Genomic DNA, 13,901 nt, shown 5'->3' with positions numbered 1-13,901 from the left:
GGTGAGAAGATGGCTCAAACTGGAGTTTGAGGTTGCTGTAAGCTATGATGCCACTCTACCCAGGGCGACAGTGTCAGACTCTTTGTCAATGACATAAAGAATAATACACATACTTGTTATCTCTGTGTGAATAAATCACTTCTGCACAAAATTTTTAATAACTGGAACATTTTACCAATAGGGACCAACTCATTTAGTTTAGTCTCTACATGAAGTGAATATAATACAAATATTACGTAGGAGGAAAAACATAGCTACTGCTGTGTAACTCAAGAACCAACAGATTTGGGTGGCACCTGTGGCTCAAGGAGTAGGTGCCGGCCCCATATAACAGAGGTGGCAGGTTCAAACCCGGTCCCGGACACGGCCAAAAAAACTGCAAAAAAAAACCCAAAAACCAACAGATCTATTTTTGCATACTCTAATAACCTTTACTTATAAATATTAAAATTTAACAATTCCTTCTGTTCTACCCTTTTAATCTAATCTCAATATATAGGACATGGCAATAAACGTTTGTCTGATATATAAATGAAAGATAGTATAACTGCATTACATTTTAGGATGGCAGAGATATTCCTGAGGGTAGGGATTGGTGGAGGTGATACTGACCTGATAACTGGCAAACTCACTTTAGTCCTCAAGAACTGTCTTCAGTTAAAATTTGGGAAAATTGACAAATACATTTAAAATGCCATCAGCAAGGTAGAAAAGTGTCCAATGCTGCAAAAAAAAAAAAAAAAATTATTGTCCATGTGACCATAGTGTAAAAAATTGGTAAATCCCATTAATGTCAATTGTCATAGCTGGTCAAACCTGACAAATGTAGGTTCACACTGACAAGAAAGAAGAACACAGTTCTTTAATTGAAGTTGAAAAACATATGAAAAATGTCAGCAATCTGAATTCCTTCTTGCAACTATAATTAAGGAAAGGGGGGGGGCTTTTAAATCTTTTTAAATTCAAGATGCCCACTACTACCAATACTATTGACTGAATGTCACTAGAAGAAACTGACTTTCTCTTCTTTAATTAACAAAAGCCTATTTAAGGCCTGACCAGTGGCTCACACCTGTAATTCTAGCACTCTGGGAGGTGAAGGCCAGTGGATTGCCTGAGCTCAGGAGTTCAACCCCATCTCTAAGGGCACTGTGGCAGGCACCTTCCCATGGAGGGAACCATTCCAGACTTGGATGCTGAGGCAAGAGGATCACTTAAGCCCAAGAGTTTGAGGTTGCTGTGAGCTACTATAGCACTCTACTGAGAGCAACAAAGTTAGACTCTGTCTCAAAAAAACCAACAACAAAAAAATCCCCCAAAACCCAGCCCCCAAACAAAAGCCTATTTGCTTAAATCATCATGACTTCTGCGCACTTATAGAAATATTACAACTGAAAATTTTAGTCAACTTCATATAAAAAATATTGTATGACAATCCATAAACAAATAAAGCAACTTCTCACTATCTCAACTTTGTCTATAAGGCCGATTAGCACAATCCCAGCTTCTAGTCTTTTGCATTTATATCCAAATATTTAATGTTGGTGCTGGGCACGGTGGCTCACACCTGTAATCCTAGCATTCTGGGAGGCCAAGGTGGGTAGACTGCCTAAGCTTAGGAGTCTGAGACCAGACTGAGCAAGAATGAGACCCCATCTCTCCTAAAAATAGAAAAACTAGCTGGGTATTGTGGTGGGTACCTGCAGTCCCAGCTACTGGGGAGACTGAGCCAAGAGGATTGCTTGAACACAGGAGTTTGAGGTTGCTGTGAGCTATGATGTCATAGGACTCTAGGGTGAGACAATGAAACTCTGCCTCAAAAATATATATATATTAGGCTTGGCACCTGTAGCTAAGTGGTTAGGGCTCTAGCCACATACACCAAGGCTGGTGGGTTCGAGCCCGGCCTGGGCCTGCTAAAAAATAATGTAACTGCAACAAAAAAATAGCTGGGTGTTGTGGTGGGCACCTGTAGTCCCAGCTACTTGGGAAGCTGAGGCAAGAGAATCTCTTAAGTCCAAGAGTTTGCTGTGAGCTGTGATGCCACAGCACTCTACTGAGGGCGACATAGTGAGACTCTGTCTCCAAAAAAAAAAATATATATATATATATATGTGTGTGTGTGTATATGTAAATATATATATAAAACGTTGGATCATATTTAAATTTTGTATGTTTTCCTAACAGTACACTAGATCCAGCCTTAATTTTATTTGATACAATGTATTTTTTCTCCATATTTTAAGTCACTAAGTCTGAAATAGGGACAGTGTCAAGCGAGAAATAACATAGCAATAAATTCATAGTCAGTTCATTCAACCAAGAATCAGTCATTAAACTAATTATGACTCTCAACTTAGGAAGTTAAGAATACAGAACCCTCAACATATAGGCAAACCAATGAATAGACTATTTTAACAATTTCTACCCAGAAAAATGTTGTTTCTAGGCACATATTCTTTATTAGAAATATGATTGCCAGACTTCTGATCTACTATGTCATAATCTACTATAGACTTATTTCCTCATCTTCCAAATGAGCTGTTCCTTGTCATTGTCATCATCCATTAAGTGACTTTGAAAGACAAGATTATTTCAACTAGATCTTAGCTCATTTCTTCCAAGACCCAGCTTTCATTAGAAAAGTTGTGAACAAGTTTTCAGGATACATTATCATATACTCTGGTACAGCAACATAAAGCTTTGTAGTTTTCTCAATAAAAAATACATGTATAAATATATATAATAAAAATATATAAAGTTATACATATCTTAAAACCCTGGAAAAATAAGCCCGTTTATGAGCTAAGTATGAAACTTATTTATATGTTATCAGTAAGTGATTTAAAATCAATTTTCTCAGCATTCCATGTGGTTTATTCATAGCCTTTGTCTTACCAAGTCAGACACAATAGGCAGGAAAGCATGAGTCTTTCTAGATGAATTTTCACGTGGCAACAGTCAGAAGAGTTTTGGGTATCAAGAAGCCTCCACCCCCCCACCCCCACAACACACACACACTGTACCTCCTTAACCGTATGTTGATTTTGCCCTAAAGTATGGTGGTATGGCTTGGGCTCTGCTTATTTTAGCCTGACCCTTTCTCCCTCTGTGGATAATACCCAAGCTCTACTCATTCTGGTTCTGGTTATGCTTCTTCCTTCTTGAAAGAGTCTCAGTCTCTGCTCTGGAATTCGGAATTAATTCCCTAACAGGCATGTTGCCCTTTTACCACATAGAGATTCTGAGGCAGAAACAGAAACACCCTACACAGCTTCTCTACGTAAGCAGAAGGGCAGGACAGGGCAGGGCAGGGCAGGGCGGAGTACAGCAAGTTGTTTGTCTGGCTAGTATCTGGTTGTAAGTATATGTTTATATGGAACTAAAGGCTTTATTTCTTTCCAAGTGGTGGGTGACATGGAACATGAAAGAGAAAGTAACATTTTCAGATGACTCAGTTCTGAAAGAAACAGAAATACATACAGATATATTTTTAAAAAATCAAATAGGTTGCATTCTGGGAGGCCAAGGCAGGTGGAGTACTTGAGCTCAGGAGTTTGAGACCAGCCTAAGCAAGAGTGAGACCCCATCTCTAAAAAGTAGCCGAGTGTTATGGCAGGTGCCCGCAGTCCCAGCTCCTTTGGAAGCAGAGGCACGAGGATCACTTGAGCCCAAGAGTTTGAGGCTGTTGTGAGCTATGATGTCACAGCACTCTACCCAGGGTGACAGAGTGAGACTCTATCTTAAAATATATATATTTATATATAATAAATATAATAAATAAATATATATTTTTTTAAATATTTTTAAATTTTAATATTTAAAAATAAAGTTATTTTAACTAGGAGATCATACTTGCAAAACTATAGACAAAAATCACTACTATATACTCAAACATCAAACTTAAGACATTTTTTCTTGGGCTGCAACTGACTCCAATTTAGGTAATTCAATAAGTTTTTAGTATTAGTTATCAGATATGAGCAAAGATGTAAAGGAAATTGCTCCAATTACATAAAGACTCTTTCACATACATATAAATGAACTCAAAATCTAGGAGACAAGTTAATTCTTAAAACTCAAAAAGACTGACATACAAAATAGATGTTTCTGACAGCTTTCCTTTAGATAATGTACTTCCTTAAAAACCTAGTATATATGAAATAATAACAAGAAACTTGCCACATTTATAAATACTAAATCTAAATATGGATAAACATGCATCACTATTTTAAAAAATGTATTCAAAGCAACCATGTATCAGGGAGTTGAAGGTGTTGACATATTATGTTGACTATTTCAAAAGATTTAAGATCTCCCATCCTCTGGCACTTTTGGTTTGTCAGAGGGCTATTTCTGCATTTGGGGTAAGAGAGTAACAATATTCCAAACAGTCTCTCTCTTTCCTCTTTGGCTTAGGGTCAGGCTAGGGAAGAAAAACTTGTCAAGATGCTATCAGAAAATAATTTCCTGATCAAGAAAGCCAGTCATTTGTACCCTTGTTAAAGTAAGCTATTTTTGCTATTATTTATAAAAGTTCTAAAATTGAGGTATAAAAAGTAATCTCATTTTATTGAATTATACAATATTAAGCAATGTAAGATTTATTACCAATATCTCAAATCAAGCTTGTCTTCCTCTGAAGATAAAAGATACTAATGCGATATTTGCATCCCTATAACACACGTTATAGGCTGAGCTGTGCCTCCCCAAAATTCTATGTTGACGTGCTAACCCTCAGTACCTCAGAATATGACAGTATTTGGAGACAGGGTCTCAAAAGAGGTAATTAAGTTAAAATGAGGTCATTAGTGTGGGCCCTAATTCAATATGACTGGTGTCCTTATAAGAGGAAATTTTGATACATTTAGGTCAGAGACAAGGCAGGGATGATGGGAAGATAATGCGGAGAAGACAGCCAACTTTATAAGCCAAGGAAGAAGAAGAAACCAACCCTGCTGACATGATCACCTTGGACTTCTGGACTCCAGAGTAATGATTAATTTCATTGTTTAAGTTGCCTAGTCTGTGGTACTTTCTTATGGTAGCCCTAGAAGAGTAACACAACGTGCTAACCACTTACTACTTTCAAAAACTATTAGACTTACTCATCTAATCTAATTTCAGGTAAGGAGATCTAAGCTTTCCCTTTACTTTAAGAGCACCATAATACACCACTTCTCAGAATACTTTGCTTTGTCTTATCAGTCTGCTTTTTCCAGCCATACTATTGGCAGCATTATATACCACAAAATGGTTTTGGAACGTTTTTAGAGATTATCAGTTTCAGGATCCTTTGAGGAAGGATGTTTTGAGTTATTCTGAAATATAATATAAATAGTGCACTTAAGAGATGCTACAAGATCAAAATGCTTATTTATCCAATACTGAAAATATACTTTGAAGTAGTAGTATCAAGAGACCAGTTCCGTAATTAAGCTAGTACCCTATAAGGTGAACATTTATAATACTGTAGTACTCCATTCTAATACACAGTACTCTATTTATATTCAAAGCAGATTCTAGGATACCAGAGTATCTGGATTTATGTTTAATACAGAAATTAGTAATTATGCAATTTTACTATCAACAGTAATCATTACCACTTCAGAGTTCTATAGCATAGTTTTTCTCAGAATTCAAGCAATCATAGTAATAATGACAAAAGATAAACATTTATTGGGCTAAACATTAATATGTGCTAGACAGTGTTCTAAGTACATGACTTAGAAATAAAATTGATGTAGAGGTATTAAATAATTTAATCTCCACAACAACCTTAGGTGATGGACACCATAATCATCACAAACAAATTCTTCATCATCATCATCATCATCCCATTTAATAGACAGGAACGTTTGTGCTCAGAGGCTAAATCACTTGCTCAAAGTCTCACAGCTTTTATGAGGCAGAAATGGGATTTGAACCCAGATAAACTGACCCCCGAGGCTTCCCTGGTAACCAATGCTACTTGGTAACTACTGCTGACATGTGATCTTCCCATTTTATCAGCCTTAGGAATCATAGGGTGAAAAGTCTCAGCTAAAATATGATTCGCAAAGCTGGGAATATCTAATTCAGCATGCTCATTTTAGATGAGTACTAAAGCCAGAATTGTTAGAATACAGTTGAATAAAGTTAAAGACAAGTAGGTTCAGCACTCAGTCTAATTCATTTTCTGGGACACGGTGACAGGTATCAGGTTTTTGTTCTGTTTAGTTCTAAGACTCAAGCATCTCCGGTGAATCTATGTGTATGTGTACAACTGTCTCTTTCTCTCATTGTCCCTCTCATATGGTGCTAGCAAGATTTATATGTATATTAAAGAAAAGGAGAAAGCAGCCTCATGCCCATAAACAAACATTCAAACATCTTCTTCCGAAATGAGGACATTAGCACGAAGCTATTAAAAACAGGTCTGTCTACCAGGATATCTGTTTACATCCTTTGAAGTATTTTCATCTGAGACAAGACCAAACCAGAAGAACTGCCTTAGTTAAGCTACTGGAATGGATGTTAATGAAAATAAATAATAGTTTTTATTATGATTAAATTTTTTCATTGAAAATTTAAAACAGATATCTTTTAACACCAGAATATTACGAGAAGATAGAATCACGTCAACAATATTTGTTAGTTTGCTTTAGTTTAAATAAAATTATAACATGATTCCATATAAATATGTATCTGTCTTTATCATCTGTCCATCAGTTCACTGAATTTTTGCTTTTCTGAAATAAGGTTACCGTGATTAGTACAATAACACAAAGGTACAAGAACATTTAGATCAATTTTATTTCCAGCAAAATGATTCATGGGCCACAATTGTAGAGGCCCCCTTCAAATGGACTCCACTGGGATTCCAAACTAGGAAGAAACTCCACAGAGAGCATGGTAGGAAGTATTAACCAGAAAACAGTTCAAGGATCTGTGTTTTGGCTGTAACCATAACATGACTGATTAAACTGCAAAATACTCCACAGAAGCCTAAAAGAAACATAACCGGTGATGCTCTTCTTCTATAGGTAGCCTTCTAAATCAGGTGACTGATTAGAAAAAAAGTTTAACAATTTGGTATCATTTGAATATGCCCAATAACAATTTAGCAGTTGTTTTTTTCTAAGGTTCTCCAGCTGCAGTAACTCCTGGGAAACAATGAGTTGTAGCAGAAAGTGCATGGATTTTGGAGTTTAGTAGAGCTTGGTTTGCATCCTGGCTCTGCCGCTTGTTAGTTCTTCATCTATAAAATAGGAATAATAAGACATATTTTCATGGGGGGAGTGATTTAAATAAGTTAGCGATTGGTCAGTTCTCTCATTTCTCATCTTACAACAGCAGTTCTCAACCTGTAGGTCGCAACCCACAGGAACTGTATTAAAGGGCTGCAGCATTGGGAAGGTTGAGAACCACTGTCCTAGAAGAACATACATTTGGTTTCATCTGCAAAGTTTTCCTTTTCTCAGTGGGTCATCAGTGCCTCATTCATCATGTGTATAATTCACAAATCGAAACAAATTTACTTCTTCTGATTTGGCAGACTGCTCTACACCACAGAGACGGCTTGGCCAATTCCCGGGGAAGCTGTCCTAGGAATATCTTCAACACATGTCTGGGCCAATGGTATCTGCACACTGCTTGGGAAAAGAAAAGGACATTCTTTTCCCTAGGTTAGCTTTTTGTGCTTTTAGCATGCAGGTGAAAAACATGCCTTTGCTTCCACAGGATTTTACAGCTTTTAATCAAGTCACAATTTTGTAATCACTGAGAAATGGGTTTTCTAAGAATATCACAACTATTTTTTTACATTAAATAAAATGTGTAATGGATATATATCTACATTCATAACTCTCCTGAGTTTCACATTCTATTACATCAATTCATCAGTTTACATATCTATCTTCTGTCTCATAAGACTCTAAACTCGTCTGGACAACTACTCTGTCTATTCAACTTGCTGAAACTTAGCACCTAGCAGTCTCTGGTTCAAAGGGATATTTAAAAGGTGCTGGTTGGAAAAAAATGTACAGTATCTTCAATCCCAGTCAACACAACTGGACTTTCTTAAAATGAGCCTCTAAACATTTTTAAGCAGGTGAATATCATAATGAAACGGTACAAAGCTGACCTGACTAAAGAGAAACTAAAAGCAGAAAGAGCAGTTAGGAAAAAAAATTTAAGCAAAAGTGTGTCAACTTGGATAGTGATGGTAAGAATGGAAAAGACTGATACAGGAGACATTATAAAGAAAGAATTTACTTACGGTAACTTGATGACTGATTCTATTTAGTGAGGCAAGAGGAGAAATAATCCCAGATCAGCTGAGGTTTTGAGACTGGGTGACTAGAACGATGATGCCATTAACAGAAACAGGGATATTAGAAAAGGAACTAGTTTTAGGGGGAAATGATGACTGTGATGTGAGACAATGAGAAGTAATCAGACCCCCAAGAGGAACATGTTAAGAGAAGGCTTATGTGGTGAGGGCTCAGAAGTAGAGTAGACTTAGAGGATAGAGCCTTTTAAGGGAATTTCTTCTGTGCCCTCAACTTAGGACAAGAGGAAGTTGATATATATGACTAAGTCAGAACATTTCTGTACTCTCAAACATTTAATCAGTTAAGGAACTAGACTGGTTCTGTTGCCACTTCTGTAGCACCTGCTGTAACAGAAAGGAACAGGAATAATGAAGCACCCCAACCCCCCACCCCCAAAGAAAAAGTCAGCATGTCTCTCTTTTTCCTACAACTTAACCTACCAATTATCTTTCTCTTTTAGAGGAGATAATTATCTTCTCTCCCTTGTAGTTCTTCTCCCCTATTAATACAATTTATCTTCACTTCTCCCTTCTGTTCTCTTCCCTGGCTCTCACTTTTCTATGTGGGTAAACTCAGCACACTTCATCCTAGTCTTTCCCTGCAGCTTTAACAAAGGATCTACACAGAAGCTCTCAAGGCTCAAGGTCTGGAGTCTTTGTCTGTAAACTCCATCATCCTGTGCTTTTCCATTTTTCCTTTCTAGTTTCTATCAAACTCAGTAACAATTAAGGGTAATATACTTTAAATTTATTAAGGATTATGTGCTTCATGCCTCCAAAATTCAATAGTAAAAGAACACACTCTGACCGAAAGCTTTGGCTTTGTACCTGAAATGTAGAGTTTTGGAAATAATTGGCAGGGAAGAACCGTAATACAGTGTGTTGCCTTTTTTACTTCAATGGCTGCCTGTAGTGCTGTCTTCTTCACTCCATAAACTCTCGCCCTCACCTTATCCCACCTCCAGTCTTCACTCTCCACCCTTATTTTCCTCTCACTCCAGCTTTGGGTGTTCCTATAATCACTCCTTAATTTGGTGGCAGCAGGGGAGGTTGTCTTCAAAAGGCAAAAATCACTTTTAATCAAAATTACTATTAAAAATCCCTTAAATCTCATGGAAGGTACAACCCTGCACAGTAATCACAATATCCACAAAACTATATGATGTGCAAGATGGTGCTACTGCAGAGCTTGGAGTGGAGCAACTGATAATTCACAAAGAAGCTATCAGCTGGCTGAATCACTTGCCTTTTTTTCCCAGAGGCCAAAAACTCAAGAAAGATAATTTCAATGACAAAATTATTAAACATACAAACTCCAAGACAAACATACACTGTCCTAAAAATCCTTGGCTCAGATGTATGAGATCATGGCATATACAAGATTTGTGTCCCTCTACTTAGGAATTTTAGCTATATATTTAAAAATTTAAAACAAATTCAATCAAGAACTAAAATCAGACACTAATTCTTCTTTGCTAAAATGCTAAAGGAGTAAAAGAACATTTAATATCAAATTCTTTAACTCATGTGCCAAGAGCTAACAATAAAGGTAAGAACAACACCTATCAATTACTGAATGCTTTTTATTTTTATTTATTTATTATTATTATTTTTATTATTATTATTTGAGATAGAGTCTCACTCTTTTGCCCAGGCTAGAGTGCCCTGGCACCAGCTTAGCTCACAGCAACTTCAAACTCCTGGGCTCAAACGATCATCCTGCCTCAGTCTTCTTAATAGCTGGGACTATAGGTGCCCACCACAAAGCCTGGCTAATTTTTCTATTTTCAATAGAGTCTCACTCTTGCTCAGGCTGGTCTTGAACTCCTGACCTTGAGTGCTAGGATTACAGGTATGAGGCACTACTCCTCTCCCCTCACTGAGTGCTTTTTGTAGCTGGGCACCTTGCTTGGGGGCGGGGGGGAGTATGTATATGTATTCATATAAAAAAAAAAAACTCTAAAAGTTATTTCCATCTTATAGTTGAGGAAACTGAGATTGAATTATGGTAAAGACAGAAAACTGCTCTTGCCCTAAGTCACCCAGTGAAACAGTGCAAAGATGGGATTTGAACCCAAGTATGCCTTTACCGTCTGTGCTGTAAATAACCACACGCCATAACCTCTTTATAAATAACCCATTTTCTCACTGAAATACTTTGACTTGAGTTTGGAAGCCTTGACTTTTAGTTATTAGCAGCAAACATCAAGGAAATTAAAAATGGCTGACAAGCTACTCCTGAAGTCAACCACCATAGTCTACATAAATTTCTTCTAAAAATAAATCTCTGGGCGGTGCCTGTGGCTTAAGGAGTAGGGCGCCAGTCCCATATACTGGAGGTGGCGGGTTCAAACCCAGCCCCAGCCAAAAACCACAAAAATAAATAAATAAATAAATAAAATAAAATAAATCTCTGCTTTTTGTCTACTGCCACCCTATACCAATTCAATGGCAACCCCCATGAAACACCATTCTGCTCCACTCAGAGAAGCCAAGAATTCAAATCCTATCCTGCAAATTAACTGGTAGTACTGCACATGTGATTCAGACAAGACACAAATCCACAGTAGACTAAGTGTATTATGCCTACCACAATTGATCTAAATGATTATATTTAGGGACCCAAGACTATCCTGTGCTTCTGTTTGTATATTTAGTGCTAGTTTAAAAGCACAAAATCAACCAAAAAGCCTTTTTAAAAAAGCCCAAAGTAGATCAGTAACTTGTTAAAAATGAACACTTAAACTAGTCTTAAACACAAATCAGTCATTTCAGTGAACCCAGGGTCCTCTCCTGAGTTCACTTCATTCCCATCAGGTCAGCATTACAGAAAGATAAAATCCTAACACAACTAGCATTAAGTCTAGTTCACATTTCAGGATAGCAGAATTATGTTACCTAATCAGCGGTATTTTCTTTATAGGAAATTCAGTATTTTAGCCACTTAGAATATTGGAGATTCTTAAGACATCAGATAAGGGAAAATCAAGTTACATGAAAACAAAAACATAAATTGACTTTATACTAACAAGCTGTGCCACATCTTATTAGTGCATTATCTTTTTTGTCTACCATAGGTAACAGCTTCAAACTAAGTTCAACAAACACTCATTAAGTCATACTATACACGTAGGACCAGATACTTTTAAAGATACAAAAATGAAAAAAAAAAATGATCTGCGCTCAAAGAACTTATAATTCAATGAGATAGATTAAGCACACACATAAAAATTCTTTGTATACTATGTTTTGTTCATCTAATATGACCAAACAGATGTTGAAAAAGTTAGAGAAAAAATTTTCAAGACCCCAAAGTGTAACAAATGGCTCTTGCTTATTGTGCCAAGTAATTATTTGCTTTTTCCTCTCTATCAAGGGCTTGGCAATCACCACTACTTGGGTTTCCTTTGTCTCTTACCTTTGTTTATTTTCTGTTTTTTGCTCATGTAATAAGATATATCTTTTTGGGATTTCCTGTTCTGTTTTCAGTTTTTTTTCTGCTGCTATTGCTAGGGGCCCAAGTCTTACCCTCCCCATCAGGGTATATATTGTGTTTGCCAGAGAGACCCTCCACAGTTTCTTCTTTGTATTCCTACTGGAGATCTGGAAACAATCACTGAACAGATCTGTGAGTACTGCACTGAAACTTTCAAACCTAACTATTCAAAAATAATTATCTTCAAGGAGTCTAATCAGGCAGGTAAAAAATATCACCTTCTGTGATTCCAATTCCTTGCATCTCATCTCATTGCTGCTAGTTATGGCTGTAGGTTAACAGCAGTGAGATGGAATTTGGGCTTGAAAGCAAAAGATGCTAAAAATTGGCAAATTTTAAGTACTCGCCATAGATGATTACTGGGGATTCAATGATACTAACAGTAGGCCAAAATCAGCAATACTTTAGCACCTGCTGAAATTAAGACCAACTTGACAAAACCTTTAGCACACTACAGAAACTTTTTTTGGTAGTTACACATGCGAGCAGCTGGAGTTTATTGTGCCTTTAGTTACTCTTTATCTTTGAGATTTAAAACCTGCTCTTTGTGTCCTCTAAATTTTGGTAGATAATGCTGTTATTGCAAAATCAATCAAAAGTATCATATATGTGTTTCTCCAGGAGGGTAAAAAACCCACTCTAAAAGAAGTGCTAGAGAGTATTCAAAGGCCACAGGACCAGATTAATCATAAACCTAGATGACTGAACCTGAATTTTCTCAAACACTTCCTGCCTTTTGTTTCAAGTTGCAGTATACCTTCAAGGTTATCTGCAGTCTCCTTGAGCTGCAGACAAGCCCACCCTAGACTGGGATATGCTCATTCCTAACCGAATGCTATTTCTTTACTTATTTTTACTGTTTCATTTGAAAACATGCCCTTATTCACTGACTGTCAAACAATACACACTGCATTCCTGCCCACACAATGCCAATTCTGCAGATAACCCACACGCCCACTTCAGTGTGAAAATCTAAGAGGATGGTTTTTCATCAAGTTCTCACGGAAGGAATTGGGTGGAAAGGAAAAATGAAAAGCAACACGAACCTTCAAAACCCTTAAAAGGAGGGAGGGGGTTTCCAACAAGGAATAGAGAAGGTACAAAGGACGAAAGAGGGAGATGGAGTTTACTATTTCTTCTTTTTTCAGAGTCTAAAAAAGTCCCTAAGCAGGAGATCTCTGGACTCCCCATGGGAGGACACAGCATCGAAGGGGCTACCGGAGGAAGACCAGCATTAGAGAATGGGGGATGGGAAGAACTGAAGTGGGGGAAGGCTGCTCTGTCGGTGGATTTGGATGTCTAGGTCGGGTCTTTGATTTTTGTTTCGACTCATCCTCTTTTTTGGAAAACACGGATTTTATTTTACGGAGGAAACAAGCCCCGGTCCCACCCTGGCGAGCAGGGACAGGTGCAGGGAGGGATGTCTGGCCTCCTGGGGGTACAAAATAGGGGTGGGGCGGCAGCCTAAGAATTGGAACCTGTGAGTCCTCCGCCAACGCTGTGGCGCTGGGCAGAAAGAGGCTTTAAATGAGGGATGTCAGGAGAACATTCTCTTTCTGAGGAGGTGGGAATTTACCACGGACAAAAAGCTGCGGGGACCCTGGAAGAATGAGGAGACCCCTCCTCAGGGAAAACTGGGAGGTGGAGAAGACGGCCCCGCCCCCCTCAGGGGATGGGCCCAGGGGCAGTTGGGACGCCGGCGGGAGGCTACCGGTGCGACTATCCTTGGTGGGTCCTCGAGAACCCGGTCTCCCGGCCACCACCATTCCCAGCGCTAGTGGCTCCTACCTTTCCACGGCGCTCCGGGCTCCGCTCCCCGCCGCCTGGGACACCCGCTCCGCATCCACACCCCCGAGGCCCCGCCCCCTCAACCGCCCGGCGGGCGTCATTGGCATTCTCCAGGGCCAATCGCCGCCTCTCATCCCCTGCCCCGGCCCCAATCCACGCCTGCGGAGGGAGGGCTTTCTCCAGTGTTACTCTGGCTCCTCCCGGGGCCCCAAGATCCCTTTTGTTTGGGGAGAGCCAGGCTGGGATCGAGCTCGCGTCACTTCCGGGAGGAAGCGCCCACCTCCATCCCGGCGTTGAGGGTGG

The 13,901-nt window shown here is 38.6% G+C and overlaps 1 protein-coding gene across 3 annotated transcripts in view; it reads right to left on the bottom strand.

Moving 5' to 3' along the window:
* Window positions 1-13,693, bottom strand: part of CTTNBP2NL (CTTNBP2 N-terminal like) — a 69,877-nt gene extending 56,184 nt beyond the window's left edge. Inside the window, exons 1-2 of one of the 3 annotated variants that reach the window (XM_053591747.1) lie at window positions 13,599-13,693; window positions 613-723 (exon numbers count right to left, since the gene is read on the bottom strand). The gene's annotated coding sequence lies outside the window, so the exon portion shown is untranslated. Of the gene's footprint in view, window positions 1-612; window positions 724-8,260; window positions 8,321-13,598 lie in introns of those variants that run through there. The other 2 variants (XM_053591748.1, XM_053591749.1) reach the window with 2 other exon arrangements.
* Between the last annotated feature and the right edge of the window lie 208 nt (window positions 13,694-13,901).

Source organism: Nycticebus coucang, chromosome 5 (assembly GCF_027406575.1).
Source record: "Nycticebus coucang isolate mNycCou1 chromosome 5, mNycCou1.pri, whole genome shotgun sequence".
NCBI lineage: Eukaryota > Metazoa > Chordata > Mammalia > Primates > Lorisidae > Nycticebus > Nycticebus coucang.
The sequence above is the reverse complement of the archived record's forward strand: the minus strand, read 5'-3'. Positions and strand labels throughout refer to the sequence as shown.